A 15,625-nucleotide genomic window follows, 5' to 3' on the forward strand; every position below is an offset into this window, starting at 1 on the left:
TTCCTTCAAGATTCTCTGAAATCTGGTCCTACCTAGGGCACAAACCCTGACAGCCCTGGCCCCCAGCTCCTTGGGTCCACCTTGTTGGCCCCTTGTCTGGGGAAGGAGAGGGAGGGGCAGATAGAGATGCGTGGAGAGAGAGAGAGAGAGATGGGGACCAGAAGTGAAGCTGTTAGCTAAATCAAGGGGTGGCAGGTGGGGAGATGAGGGGGCAAACTTAGGAAAAAGAAACTCTGGTGCTTTTCCCTCTCCCTGTCAAAATTATGCAGCCTAATCTCATGTTTGAGGGCAGATAAGGAATCTGAGTAAGTTGAGGGTCAAGGAGAAGATTCATCATCCAGAAATGGCATCAGCACTCATCAGGGCCAGGATCCAGTCTTTGCAGGGCAGGAGTGGAGGGTGCAACCAATTTCCTTACCGCGCCCAGCCTTGGAGTTCTGATTCCTTTGTCCACTTTGTTAACTAAACTAAAGAGGATTTACTGTCAGCTCATAATGCCCCCAAGCCATGGTCTTCAGCTGCATGCCCCTGGTTTGGAATGGCAGTAAAATGCACACTCCGCTCAACCAGATTTCAAAAAAGAGAATCCAACATGGGGTCGCTGGGCCGATACATAGAAGGAAAAGTATCTATGCCTCATTGCTCGAGTAGCGAACAACTTGAGGAAAAGAGCTGCCTAAAAGTCTTTTGTATTTCCTGGACCAGCAAAGAGAGCCAGGAGAACTTTATAGGGATGATGGTAAATGTTCTATATCTTGATTGGGGTGGCGGCCACACAGATATATACATTTGTCAAGTCATCAAATTGTCCATTTAAGGGATGTGCAGTTTATTGCAGATATATTCTACCATGATATAATTATAGGGAGGAAGAAAAAGAAAAGAAAACCTCCCTTACTCCCATAAACTTAGGCTCTGCCTAAGAAGAAATCCTGGTTCCACTGGGTGGTGCTTCCACCAAGGAACCAAGGAAGGGTCTGTTGCCCCGGTAGCCACAAATACCTGGTACAAATGCAAACACCTGGACACTTTGGGCAGCTCTGCCAGCAGGTGGGCCGGCAGGTGCCGCAAGGATCTGTTGACCTTAGCTGCCGTGAGAAGATTGGGTTGCTGCTACGAAGTGGGCTGGGAGGAGTTCTGAAACGCAGGGCATCAGCGGGCCTCTCTTGGTGCTCTGTGCCCAGCGTTGATGCCCACAATCGGCTGCAGCCAGCCTGCCCTCCGGAGAAAGTGGGCGGAGGAGGGGAGCCATGCTGGGTGGTGAAAGCTAGCATGTCCATTTGAGGGTCAGTCAAAAGGCTTCTTGGCAGGGAACCTCTGGGTTTCCCGATGAGATTAGCTTGAAACTCACTTCCTTTTCAGAGGATGAGTGATGGAATAAAGAGCTTATTGTACACCTGGACTGAATGTCTCACCCACACTCATCATGACACATGCACACCCTTCCCATTTCAGGACTGGCTACCTTTTCCAGCCTGATCCACGCTCATTATTATCTGTTTTACATACACAGAACAGGTTATCTATAACAAGTAGAGACTGCTAGAGAGATTTTCATTAAGGTTGACTCTTTCGTTTACCTGGCTGCAAAGTTTAGACCGTATCACAGAGTACTCATGAGTTCTAGGTACTAAAAATGAAATAATCCCTACAGGCTCATTTACTCCCACACAGCATTTAAAATAAAAATAGAGGTAGAGGTTGGGGGTAGGGTGCCTTTCTCTAGCTCCTTCCTGGTCCACTTCCTATCCCAGGATACCCATGCCCTATGCTGCTCCATCTCACCTTCCTGATAACCGTGGGCCCACGCAGACCTTTCAAGACACCCATTCTCATCGCTTACACTCAATTAGAACACCATGTGAGGGCTGCATTCATCTAACGCGGGGCCTGGCTCCCCTCAATGATTTTGGGGATCCTCACACAAACAACAAGAGTGGCAACAGTGACCTCACCATGTGGATTTATTATGCAGTCTCTTGAAGAATATTACCCAATGCTGTTTTACAGTTTTATCCTTCAAATGCCATTTCAAGCGGTGATAAGGTATAAAGTAAGTTATGGCACTTACAACGTTAGCTCTTGCTAGTAAGCATTAGAATGGAATCATGTTTCCAAACTACCTTATATTTTTCACAAAGAAGTCATAGATCAGGTCTGTCAAGCATAGGTACTTGTTTCTTTCCTAATGGCTATAGGTGTATCTTCTAGGGTTTTCTTTCTGGGTTTGTAATTCTGAAATATTCATGTCTGTTTCTCTTTTTATTGAAGTATAGTTGACACACAATGTCATATTAGTTGCAGGTGTACAACATAGAGACTTGACAATTCTGTACATTATGCAATGCTCACCTTGATAAGTGCAGTCACCATCTGTCACCATACATTATTACAATATTATTGACTATGTTCCCTATTCTGTACTCTTCATCTACGTGAGTCTATTTATTTTATAACTTGAAGTCTGTATGTATACTTCATCCCATCAACATATAAAGGACAAAATTTACAATAGGCTCCCAAACCAGAAACAAATAAACGAAAATCTCTAAAGCCAGGCAGATTCACTGAAAAAAATTTTTTACCCAGATGGAAACTCTGGACAACAGAATCACAAAGCATGAGGTTGCAGTAAAGCAATTCTCTTTTATGTCACTTCATCATTTGGTGACTAATTCCAGAGAGCATTTGGTAAAATGTTTACCAGCTCGTCTGTTGAGTGAGATAAAAGGCTGGGTTTGAGCAACAGAAGGCGCTTTGTAAAGCTGGTTGAGTGGAAAATGTAGGGAAATGATTGCACAAAAAGAAAGGAAAGGGAAAAAGGAAAGGAAAAGAAATTATATAGTATATAGGGAAAAGGCCATAAAGGTAAACAATAGGCTGTTTCTTACTTTATTAACTATTTTAATAAAGACATAAGAAGGAATTTTCATGACAACACTTAATAGTTATGACTTCTTTAAATGGAGAACACATTGTCAAAACAAGATTCTGCCTACAAGACATGCTCCAGAAAGAAGAATGTGACATTTTCACAATATTTTCTGAATAATTTCTTTTCTGTGTAAAGGAAACCAAAACACTAGATGAGGAAAGTTTTATTTCTCTAAGGCCTACCCTCCATCTTTGTTTATAGCATCCAGGAATAATCCAAGAAAAATGGATTATTTATCTCTCCTTTCAGTTTCATTCACTTTACAGTAGCCAAATGAACTTCAAGGACCCCAGGGTTCTCACCGTAAGCGTTTTGAGAAATCAGACACCTTCCAAGTGGAGTGGAGTGGAGTGTCCTCAGAAAATCTCACAGAAATAAAGAAAAACCATCTGCTACCCAGTGTTAAGAAGGAAAACGTGAAGAGCCCAGCTTCTTCCCAATGCCTCATTAAAGTTTATTCTTTGGGTTTAGTGATCCTGAACCAGATCAGCTATCCCAGCATCTCAGTTGCTCTTTGACACCAGGTGGGCTTTCCTGCCAACAGATCACATTCTTGTTGCCTCACAGTTGAGCTCAACCTTCTTGGAAACAACCTTCCAGCCTTGGCTGATAGCCTACTTTTCAGATTTAAGGAAATCGGACATTGTGCTATGAGAATTAGAATAGGTAGACTGTGGACAGACTTTGAAGTAGCCCAGTTAGAAATGGATCCTTCCCCAGTTGAGCCTCTGATGAGAACCCAGCCTGGGCTGGCACCTTGACTGCAGCCTCATGAGACCATGAGCAGAGAACCCAATTAAGCTGTGCCCAGACTCCTGACCCACAGACACTTTAAGATCATAAATGTATATTGTTTTAAGCTGTTAATTTTGTTACCATTTATTACACAGCATAGATGACTAAAACACAGACTTATGGGATCCTCACTGTGAGAGGTCTTTTCAACCTCTCCCCACCTTATTAATGAGGAACATGGTACCCAAATGGGAGGTGGCGCTGGTCCAAGACCACCCAGATGTGATGTTATCCTTGGGTATCCCTTCACTGTCCTCATCTGAAGCACTCTGGATCTTTAATTTTCCTATTTCTTGCAGCAACTTTTTCATTTTGCTAAGTGATTTTTCAAGAAAGAAAGAACAGTTCCTCAATCCTTGCTGTTCTAAATCTCATTCCTTTAAAAAGGAACTTTTTTGCTTTTCTCTCTGGGAGTTGCTAGGTGTTTCCTTTGGTGTTCTGAAATTTCTTGAGGATGTGTCCCAAATGGGGTCTTTTCTCATTTACTGCACTTAGGAGTCAACATGCCCATTCAATCTGAAAACTCATATCCTTCGGCCTTGGAAATTTCCTTCAATTTTTTTATTTCTATTTATTTTTACTGAAGTATAGTTGACATATAATGTTACATTATTTCAGGTGTACCACATAGTGATTTGACAATGGTCAAATGTCTATATTGACATATAGACATTATGCTCTGCTCACCGCAAGTGTAGCTGCCGTCTGTCACCACACAGCTCCATTACAATATCATTGACTATATTCCCTATGTTGTACCTTTCATACCCGTGATTTACTCATTCCATAGCTGAAAGCCTCTACCTCCCACTTCCCTTCACCCATTTTGCCCATCCCCCACCCACTTCCCCTCTGGTGACCATCAGTTTGTTCTTTGTATTTATGGGTCTATATCTGGTTTGTTTTGCTTTTTAGATTCCACATATAAGTGAAATCATATGGTACTTGTCTTTGAGATATTCCACTTAGCATAACACCTTCTAGGTCCATCCGTGTTACAAATGACAAGATCTCATTCTTTTTTATGGCTGAGTGACATTCCATTGTGTATATACACCCCATCTTCTTTATCCATTCATCCACTGATGGACATTTAGGTTGCTTCCATATCTTTTGCAATAAACATAGGGTTGCACATATCTTTTCAAAATTAGTGTTTTCATTTTCTTTGGGTAAGTACCCATTACTAGATCAAATGGTAATTCTATTTTTAATTTACTGAGGAACCTCCATACTGTTTTCCACAGTGGCTACACCAATTTACATTCCCACCAACAGGGCATGAGGGCTCCTTTTTCTCCAAATCCTCACCAACACTTGTTATTTCTTCTCTTTTTGATACTAGTCATTCTGATGGGTGTAAAGTGATATCTCACTGTGGTTTCAATTTGCATTTCCCTGATGATTAGTGATATTGACCATATTTTTATGCATCTATTGACCATCTATATCTCTTCTTTAGAAAAACGTCTAATCATGTACTCTGCCCACTTTTTAATCAGGTTATTTGGATTTTTTTAGTGTTGAGTTATGTAAGTTCTATATATAAAGAACAGCCAGATGAGCCACCAGCTGAATAAAAACAACTACCTGAAGTGACTGAAGAATGATCTGAGTAGGGAGATACTGGAAGAGGACAAACGGAGGAAGGATACAAAACTGGGTGTGTTTCCATTTGTTTTGGCCCTTAGCCTGAGTGCAGTCCCTAGTACACACCACAGAATGGATAAAACTCTGACTAAATAAATAAATAAATAAATACATACATACATACATCTGCAGTTTTACAGGCTTGAGAAATAAGAAGAGTTTAAAGCAATCATGGCAGCTAGACATGAAAGAAAGGAGAAGGCCACAGAGAGGACCCCAAATTCTTGAGCATTGTAAGTGTGAGGCAGACTGCAAGCAGCTCAGCTAAGGCTGGTGAACTGAGCTGAGATTTCAGGGTGTAGAATTTGAGTTCACCCAGGTTCATCCTACTAAAAATGAACAAAAATCAATAGTCTTTGGGGTAACATAGAATCCAGAACCTCAACAACATATTATTCATAATGTCTATAAATGTCCATAAAATCCCAAATTACTAGACATAGAAGAAACAGAAAAATATGACAGACCTCATTTAAAAGAACAAGCAATCTAAAAAGATACACTCGTATTTACTCAGATGTCAAAAATAACAAACAAGGAAATAAAGCAATTATTGTAATAACTGTGCTGGAGAATGTGAATGCATTCGATGAGTGAAAATATTTCTCAGCAATGAAATGGAATGAACCAAGTGGAAATGCTAGAGATAAAAATTACAATATACATGTTATAATACAAATAACAGCTTGATAATGGGTTGAAGATAACTGAAGAAAGTGAGCTTGAAGATTGAGAAATAGAAATTATTCAATGTGAAGACAGGAAGATGAAAAGATAAAAGGATGGGGAAAGTAAACAAACCCTTATTGACCTGTGAAAAGGCATCAGAAGTTCTTACATATGTGTAACTGGAATATCAGAAGGCAAAGAGACAACCAGGAATAAAATATATGTGAAGAAATATCAAAAAATTCCAAAATTTGTTGAAGGACATAAATTTTCAGATTCAAGAAACTCAGTAAAACCCAAGCAGGAAAAAAAGCAAATGAAACCACACGTAGGAACATGGTAGGCTACCTGCTATAAATAAAATAGAAAGAGAAAATACTAAACAATTTGAAAAGTTGCTGACTTCTCATCAGAAATTCTAGAGAGCAATACCTTAAAATGGTAAAGAGAAAAAACATTGTCAGTTCAAAATTCTAGTTTCAGCAAAAACAAAGGCAAAATAAAGGTATTTTCAGATTAAAAAAAATAATAATAATTAATCACCAGCAAATCGTTACTACAAACAATTCTAAAGGAAGATTTTCAAGCTGAACAGAAGGAACATCAGATAGAAACTTAGAAGTTCAGGAGGGAATAAATGGCAAACATGTAGTAAAATACAAAAGACTGTTCACTTTAAAATAGATATGACTGTTGAATGCAGAAATTCAACATTTTAGTTTGGGGTTAATGTATATGCATATAATACATACCACAACATAGAGGACAAGGGCAATAGTAGACATTTGTGATTTCTTACATGTTAGGCAAAGTGGTACAATATTAACTAAGTAGACTTTTAAACTTAAGAATGAACATTATTTTTAAATGCAAGAAGTATATCTAAAATGTTAGTAGGCAAATGGAAGTAAAAATTTAAGTAAATTTCAATTATTCCAAAATAAAGTACAGAAATAACAAATATAAAGCACAAACAGAAACAAATAGTAAAATGATAGGCTTAAATCTAACCACATCAAGAATTACATTAAATGTTAAACATTCCAATTAAAAGACAGCAGTGGTCAGACTGGATTAAAATTAAAAATACAGGCACAAAGTTTAGTATGTCTAGTATAATGTCAATATGACAAATAGTAACAGTAATCATTTTTTAAATTTGTATTGAGTACTTTATTACAACTTATTACTATATGGATAATAGTAATAATTATCATTTTAAAAATTGGTATTGAGCACTGCTAATACCTTTACATGCAATATCTTATGTGATCCTCAAAACAATGTCTGAAAGTAAGAATCAGTATCATCTTGACTTTGTGGACGAGGAGATAGTGTGTCAGGGAAAAGTCATTTGCTGTATTAGAAACACTATATATATCCAAGTGTAAACTGAGGTACCTCCAGTCACTAAACCATTACCCATACATTTAAAAGCACAAATATGAAGACCAATTGTGTAGAGCCGTTGAAAGGTATCCATTATAATATACTTTCGGAAGTCCAAAATCATACATTCTCCATTATTTAATCTAGGTAAAACATTATACATGCAGAAAATCAAATCTGAAAGTAAAAACACAAAAGTGAGCATAGCTGATGTGTTCAGGAGTATTCTAGAATGTCTTCTTGATGGCGGAGAATGTGTCATTTTATTTCCTCAATAAATGCTTATTAATCACTATCTGCATATCAGACACTGTAGTAGGTGGTGAAGGCACAGAAAAGAACAGGAGAACGGGACAGCGTTTCTCTTCTGAAGGATCCTACCTTCTAACGAAGGAGGAAAGGCTCTCTCTCTGTATTCACTTTAGATCTTCACTATGTGTATGTTGGCCAAGCGTTTGTCGTTAAACAGATTCAGCACAGAAGGTAGACATAAGCTGGACGGCAAGGGTGAGGACAGGGGAGAGACGAGCTTAGCATGTCCTGACGGGGAGAGAGAAAGCCAGAGTGGCCAAAACATGGCGGGCAGGGTGTGAGGTGTAGGGATGGTGCTGGAGACAGAGAGGGGCTCAATCATTCGGAGCCTTCCAGGCCATGGTAGGGAACCCTAATTTTATTCTAAGTGCAGTTGGAACACCATTAAGATAACAGAAGCAGGAAAGTGACCCCATATAACTTTTAGCTCTAAATGATCACTCTGCCGTGGAGCAGACACAGACCAGGAGACCGGGGAGGAGGCGGTGCACATCCCAGGGGACAGATGATTGTGCCTCAGAACTGCGGAATGTCAATGACATGGCTAGAAATGGGGGGGCTTGGGGGTGAATGCTGGAGATAGGAACAACACAACCACCAGAGGTTTTCCTGTGGAGGATGAAGGAAGAGGATGGCACAGGGATGAATCTGCCATTGGGGCTTGCAAAACACGAAAGAAGTTTCTCTGGGAGAGAAGGTTGTTTGGTTTTGTACTGCGGGGTGGTGTAAGCGGGTGAGTAGGAGTGAGAGTTACGATTTGAATTTGGGGTTCGGATGCCTACCGGACATTGAAGTGAAGTCATCCACTCACAACTTAGACCTAATTAGATGATGTGAGTAAGCAGCAGAAAGGTAGGACATAACTCCACGGACCAGGGTAAGAGTCCTTGGAGTGAGCAAGGGCAGGATATCTGCAACTCACAAGTTTCGACCTGATGATTTTTTGACCTTACAATGATGAGAAAGTGATACACATTCAATAGAAACTGGATTTCAGATTCTGGATTTTGACCTTTTCCCAGGCTAGTGCTGTGTGGTGTGATCCCCTCCGATGATGCTGGGCAGCAGGAGCCTGCCACAGCACCCGGGAAGCTGTGCCATCCCCAGGGTACACGACCCAGGCACTCGCACCCATCCCGTTCTCCACTTTCAGTACAGTATTCCATAAATTCCATGAGACAGCCGGCATTTTGTTATAAAAGAGGCTTTGTGTTAGACGATTTTGCCCAACTGTAGGCTAACCCAAGTGTTCTGAGCACATTTAAGGTAGGCTAGGCTAAGCTATCATGTTCAGCGGGCCAGGCGTATTAACGCATTTTTGATTTAAGATACTTCCACTTAAAATGGATTTATTGGGACACAACCCCACTGTAGACTGAGGACGATCTGTAGAAGGAAGAGAGGAATTCTCTTGCAATTAATTCTTAGCCATCACTTTACCATGGCCCCAAAATTCGGTGATTTTTAAAAAGCAGTTTTGTAAGATTCCTTCTGCTAGTATTCTACTTATTTAACAAAGTACTGAAGAGATGTTTTCCTATTCCAAGTAAATAATTATGCCCCGAGCACCATTTTTTAGGTGTCTGACTTAATGGATTGAGACAAAAAGAGAAACAATCATTTACAACGTGGTTAGTGAGAGATGATTTTCTTTTAATTATGCTCCGCAGTACCAGCTGTACTCTACGTGAAGTCTCTATATTCTGTAACCATGTAGGGGGAGGCAAAGGAATTCGTCTTTATTGTTTTGTTGGGTTTGAGCTGATCTTTCATTGATGTGTACCGATACTCATGCATAATTTGATGAGTTTTGACGCACGCGTACCCCCATGAACCACCTCCCCATTGACGATATGAACCTTCCCATCCTGCCCCACAGTTCAAGCTTCACCCTATATGGGCAACAGTGTCTCGACGTCTATGCTCATCCATGAGGATGGCCTGTTCTCGATCTTCATATAAGGGAACACACAGTGAGTACTCTTTTGCGTCTGGCTTCTTTTATGTTTTTGAGATTTATAAATAGTGTTGTGTGTGCTGGTAGTTTGTTCTTTTCTTTGATTGTTTAAGTAGTATTTCACTGCATGGCCACACCGGTCTGTTCCTCTATGTAATTTTACGCTTTGTTTTAAGCTTTGTTAGGGCAGATCTGTTGTAATTCTGCCCCTAATTTTAGGCTTTTTCTGAGGTTTCAGTAAAAAACCTAAGGTGTTCACTAAGCCCCTCAAGCTAAGTAGGACCAAGACCCCAAGCTCTGTCTCAGCATCAGCAGAGAAAGCTCGTATTGCTCTTTTAGGCTTCCTGATGTTACTGTTTGCTGGTCTCATGATGCTCCCCCGCACCATGCATCAGCATTTCTGGGGTACATGGAGGATTTGGGGGGTTGCGTGCAGATTTGGGGGTTTGTCGCTCTGTGACTGCCCAATTCCAGCTTCTCTGAGAGACCCTCACTCAGTCCTCCGACACCTCAAGGCAGTAAGACCCCAGGTCTCCGTTTCAGTTCTAGCAACCCTGTGCCAAGCAGACTGGGGAGTGCCCTCCATTGATGCATCCCGGCCACTGCAGGTCCTGTGGCTCAGGGTTGAATCTACTCCAGCTTCTTCCTACCTTCAAACAGTCACTTTGTATGTTGTTCCTAGGGTTTATAACTGCAATCAGCAAGAGGGTTAATTACCATGACTGGAAATGGAATTCTTTGGGTTAATTCTACCCGCTCCCCTCTCCACCCCCCACCCCCACTGCAAAGAAGTGCTGTATTTTTCAGTCTCCAGCAAGGTGCTGCAGAAAATTAATAGAAATCATTTACAAACACAAAATGTTGTGGACTTGGAGATGCACCACCTGAATCCCCCTCAAGGAAGAAGCCACCGTTCATCCGTGGGGAGGAGGCCGTCAGCTCCTCCGGGGTCTGTGTCAGCTGCGGCCCCTGGAGCCCCACCCTTCCTAGGGAGCACAGATCCCCTGACCAACCAGGGCAGGAAAATGAAGACAGAGGACGCTGATGGGCAGCACCGACTCCGGAGCTCCCCTTCGGATTGACCTCGGATCTGTAGGAGCTGCACTGCAATTCAACACCTTCCCCTGTCCCGTCCTGCTCAGCCCTTCCTTCCACAGACACAGGTTCCCAGAAGACATCTTGCACCCCAAACTTGTTTCAGCATCTGCTTCTGGACCTTCCAACCTGGGACACAAAAACCTGCTCCTCCTCCCCCTGTTCCTTTCCTTCACTTTCCTTCCAGAACAATCCAGTCCTAAAGGCAGTGGGTGGAGTCAGGAAGGTATCCTCTACACTGGGTGGGGGAGGGAGGAGGGACACCATGCTCGGGGGCTCTAGGGGGTCAGAAGGGCATCTGCATGGGTGGGGAGCCTCACACAGGAGCCAGAGACCCCACAGTGTGGGATGGCACCCAACAGGGGACCCGCCCAGAGTGGGTGTCAGAACCCGAGGAGGGGGAGGAGGTTGCCCATGGGGGCTGGTATCAGGGAGCAAGTGTGGAGCAGGGGGTTGGAGCACAGACAAAGAAGAGTGTCCGGGAGGGAGGGGGTGCTACAGGCTGAGATGTGTCCTCCCCACCCACACCCCCACCCCAAATGGTCAAGTCCTAACCTCTAGTACCTCAGAGTGGGACTGTATTTGGAGTTAGGGTTTTTAAATAGGTTATGAAGCTAAAACGAGATCATGAGGATGGGCCCTAATCCAATCTTACTGGTGTCCTTAGAAGAAGAGATTAGGATGCAGACATGCCCAGAGGGAAGACCTTGTGAACACAGGTGGGGGACGGCCATACATAAGCCAAGGACAGAGGCTCCAGGAGAAACCAACCCTGCCAATGCTTGATTGCAGACGTCCAGCCTCCAGAACTGTGAGACAGTCAATCTCTGTTGTTCAAGCCCCCCAGCCCGTGGCACTCTGTGATGGCGGTCCTCGCTGCCTCATTCGGTGGGTGACTTTCGTGGGCTGAGGAGACTGAGCACACAGGGCGGAAGTGCGGCAGGAGATAGGGTATATACAGTGAGCTTGGTCAGAGGTAGTAAGGATGATGGCGGCCAAGTTTCCCGCTGTCAGAAAAGGAGTTGAAGGGGAGAAAATTAGAACGAACCCTCTGATTTTCCATTGGACTTGGGGATATCGGGACAAATCCATGGTTTTCCATACCTAGGTAAGTAGACAGATGATAGCAAGCGAGAGAGACAGAGATACAGGGCAGATAAATAGATGATTAGATCGAGAATAGACAGAGCATAGATGACAGACACAGATGACAGACAGACGACAGGTGGATAGAGAGACACATAGACAGACACGGCCATGCACATACACACTCCTCAGCTCTCACAATGAAAACCCCCCGGGGTGGACGGGAGAGACAGCTGTGGGGTTGGAGCAAAGGCAAGTTCCCACCATGCCTGAAAAAAAATTCCCTACACTCAGCCAGGGGAGAAGCTAGAATACTGGCCATTCTTCGTCCTACTTAAAAGGACCTAGTGGATGGGGCCACGGACCCCCGACAGCAGGAGAAGCAGGGCCGGTGGAGCGTCAGCCGAGCATCAGCCCCCGTGGGAGTGCTCACAGCAAGGAGAGAAAGTCAGAGATGCCAGGCAGGGGTTCCCCACAGGGCCCCACAAGAGAAAGAACCCGCGAGTCACCCATCACACCGCGAGCGCAGCACCTGCCAGGCCCAGGTGGCGCGAGCCGGGTAGGATCCCCGCAGGTGAGGCGGCCCCCTCCCTCGCCGCCTCCACCCTCCCGTCTGGGCCCCCGCTGGCGTCGGAAGGTCTGACAGCGCAGCCAGGGGGCTCATCCTCGCTCACAAGGACATCCGGCTTTCCAAGGGGATGCAAGGGTGAGTGGCGAAGTCACGGGACCTGCCCTCGCTTCCCAGGGGCCCGGCAAGGTTACCCCCAGGCAATAGCTGGAGAAAGGCAGTGGAAAGCAAACGTCAAGCTGTGCCGCGCTGGTCCCACAGGCTGGCCACAGTCTCAGGGCCGGCCACGCGGGGGTCAGGTGGCCAGTAGCGGGGGGCGGGGGGTGGGGGGCACGGGGGGCTCTGAATAGCTGACTGGCTAGACGCCCTTCTGAGAAACAGAGCCCAGAGACTGACTCTGGCAAGAAGGAACTAGAGAGGAAGTGATCTTCGTTAAGAGGGAGGTGTGGGCCAGGCCAGTGCTTATCCGCCCTGAGCAGCGTCGGGACCCCCCGCCCCCGGAAGGAGGGATGAGGCTCTGAGAGCTTAGGGGGCCTTTGAAGAAGCACCTGACCCCCGGGCTCCACCCCCCGGTTCACCGCCAAAGAAGTGAAGACTGGCCACCTGCGGCCCTAACTCATAAGGTCTGGGGCGGACTCAGGAATGTGCACGTCGGAAAGTCCCCAGGTGCGGCTAGGGCTCTTGGGCCGCGGACCCACTTTGAGAACTTGGCGTGTGAAAGATGCTGACCGCAGCACAATGCGGGGGCAAGGCTGCTCGTCCGGCGCCCAGGGATCCCCCCATCTGACTTCAAAGGCTGCGAGGGGCACAGAGCTTTACACGGCGAGTGGAGGCTAATTACAATACTGCAGAAAGCACGCCGAGCGATCCTGCGGTGCACCCCGTAACAGGCCCTGCGGTGCACCCCGTAACAGGCCCTGCGGTGCACCCCGTAACAGGCCCGTCAGCGCATCCACAAACCGCGCTGCTCCCCGGGGGCGGGGCCCTGGGAGGAAGGACCGCGCCCCTGAAAATCTTGACAGGCCTTAGAAGGTGCACGTCGGGGTCCGAGCCAAGACAGCGGTAGCTGCAGCGATGACTGCCTGCCGAAATGAGAATTCGTTCCTCTGGTAAATCAATAATTACAAGCACGCTGGGGAAATTAAGCGAGAAAATTGCATCACATCAGTGTTGCTACCAGAATCATATATGCCTACAAATAATAAATCGGGAATCCCCCCAGTGGTCATCAATAAGCCACACACACTGCGCACTTGCCTAGGGATGTTAAAATGCAGAGCATTTGCTCTCCATCAGCTGTAACATACATGGGAGCAGATTATAAAATGTGACCGTTGTAACAGCTCCGGGAACCACTGCTTTAAATTTTCTGCGGCATGTGCTTGTGCGTTTGTGTGTGCATGTGCATACGCGTGCGAGCGCGCGAGTGGGCGCATCAGGAGGTGGGGATGCGGGGATTCCCAGGGAAGGCACTGCCTGCCTTTCTCTCCAGGAAAAAAAAAAAAAAAATGAATGTCACAATTGGTGATGAACCATTTGGGAAATCTAAACGCCAACTTTCAGGACCCACTCAGTCTCTCCCAAGCCATGCGGAACTCCCAGGGGGAGGGGTACCATATTTGCTCTTGCCTCACCTCCCACACATTTCAAGGTGAAGCCTAAATAGAAGCGTGTAGTTGAGAGCTGGAGGAGAGAGTTGCACATCCAGCCAGCGTCATCCCATCCATCAACAGAGGGGACAGCCTCCACTCCACCAAGCCAGCCCACCTCCGTTTTTACTGCTGATGTTTAACCCATGAGTAACTGCACCCCCACTCTGCGTGCCCCACCATTCTGCAAACACACCCTTTGATTTTCTCATCAACAATTTGAGGCCATTCTCCTTAAAAGAGAATCCCCGTGCTCCCTACCCCCAAATCCTCAGCCTCCTGGAAATCTTCCCAGATTAATATCACCTCGAGGGACCCCTTTCTTGCTATTCTCAACAGAATTCACCAACCAGACTGTATTAATTTTCCTCCTTTCCCAAGTTTTATTTTCCTGAATTATATGCTTCTGCCCCAAATGTTTCATCAGTGACCCGAGGTCAATGCCCCTGCGAGGCCCGACCCCCTTCCCTTTCGCCATACGGTTCCACCAGTGTAGAAAAACCGTGTCTTTCAGGGACACAGGCTGCGTGGACAGCAGTGCACCCACTTACCCAGTGCCTGCTCCCAGGAGAGATGCGGGGGGCTCCCTCACTCCAGGCGGCTGACACGATCAGCTCTCCTAGCTCACAGTTCTGGCCTTTTCTCACTGTTTGCCTCATCTACATGATACAGCTGCTTTTAAGTGCCCCTTGTGCTTCCAAAATCCACGGGGCCCACTTCTGTGGGGTCCTTGTGGGAAAGGCTGGGATGGATGAAAGGAGGGCGGGTGAATCGTGCTGCCGGTGGGTTTGTGGCCGCCGTGGTGCACAGCCGTCCCCTGGAGGCTCTTTGGGGATGCAAGGCTGATGAGGAACCAAGGAGAAAAGAGTTTCAGCCAGGGCACAAACCAAGTAGAGACCAATTTTTTGGATTCAAGTAAGCCCAACAAAAGGAGAAAAAAGGAAGTGTTTGGAGACTCCCCCAAATTCTCTTTTTGTCTTTCAACTCCTCTTACTTTCCTTTTATGAAGTGAAGGATGAGTTGTCACAAAACAAAGGAGAATGGAAGAAAAAAGGAAAAAAATGTTGCACAGTCTTTCATTGCAGTAGGTACTTAATTAATGCATACTTTGCCTTTTTTTTTTTTTTTTTTTTTTACTTTGATGCCCAGCATGGAGCTTGAACTCACAACCCTGAGATCAAAACCTGAGCTGAGATCATGAGTCAGACGCTTAACTGACTGAACCACCCAGGTGCCCTTGTGTATTTTGACTTTTAATGCTTACATTACCTTCTGTGATAAAGTTATTAGTAGAACTGTTTTGCATATGAGGAAACTAGACCCCAAAGAGATGAAGTAACTTATTCAAGATGCTACAAGTCATACAAAGTAGAGACAGGGTTTGAATGCAGGTCAGTTTGGCTTCAGAAGCACATTGATTCTACAGTTCTAATTAATTCATCCAAGAAATAAAAAGTCCAAAGCTTCAGCCCTGAACTGTAACGAGCACCATGGAGATCCTAGGGAAGGCACCCCACATA

General features: G+C 45.1%; 1 protein-coding gene across 1 annotated transcript in view; it reads left to right on the forward strand.

Annotated features, from left to right (window-relative positions):
• The window catches only part of LOC123849498 (uncharacterized), a 211,325-nt gene extending 201,032 nt beyond the window's left edge, over positions 1 to 10,293 (forward strand). Inside the window, exon 9 of the mRNA XM_064578974.1 lies at positions 9,630 to 10,293. The gene's annotated coding sequence lies outside the window, so the exon portion shown is untranslated. The remainder of the gene's footprint in view (positions 1 to 9,629) is intronic.
• The last annotated feature ends 5,332 nt before the right edge of the window (positions 10,294 to 15,625 follow it).

The sequence above is a fragment of the Mirounga angustirostris genome, unplaced genomic scaffold (genome assembly GCF_029215605.1).
Source record: "Mirounga angustirostris isolate CCGP_5_RB_7025 unplaced genomic scaffold, mMirAng1.0.hap1 SCAF_15, whole genome shotgun sequence".
Classification (NCBI taxonomy): domain Eukaryota; kingdom Metazoa; phylum Chordata; class Mammalia; order Carnivora; family Phocidae; genus Mirounga; species Mirounga angustirostris.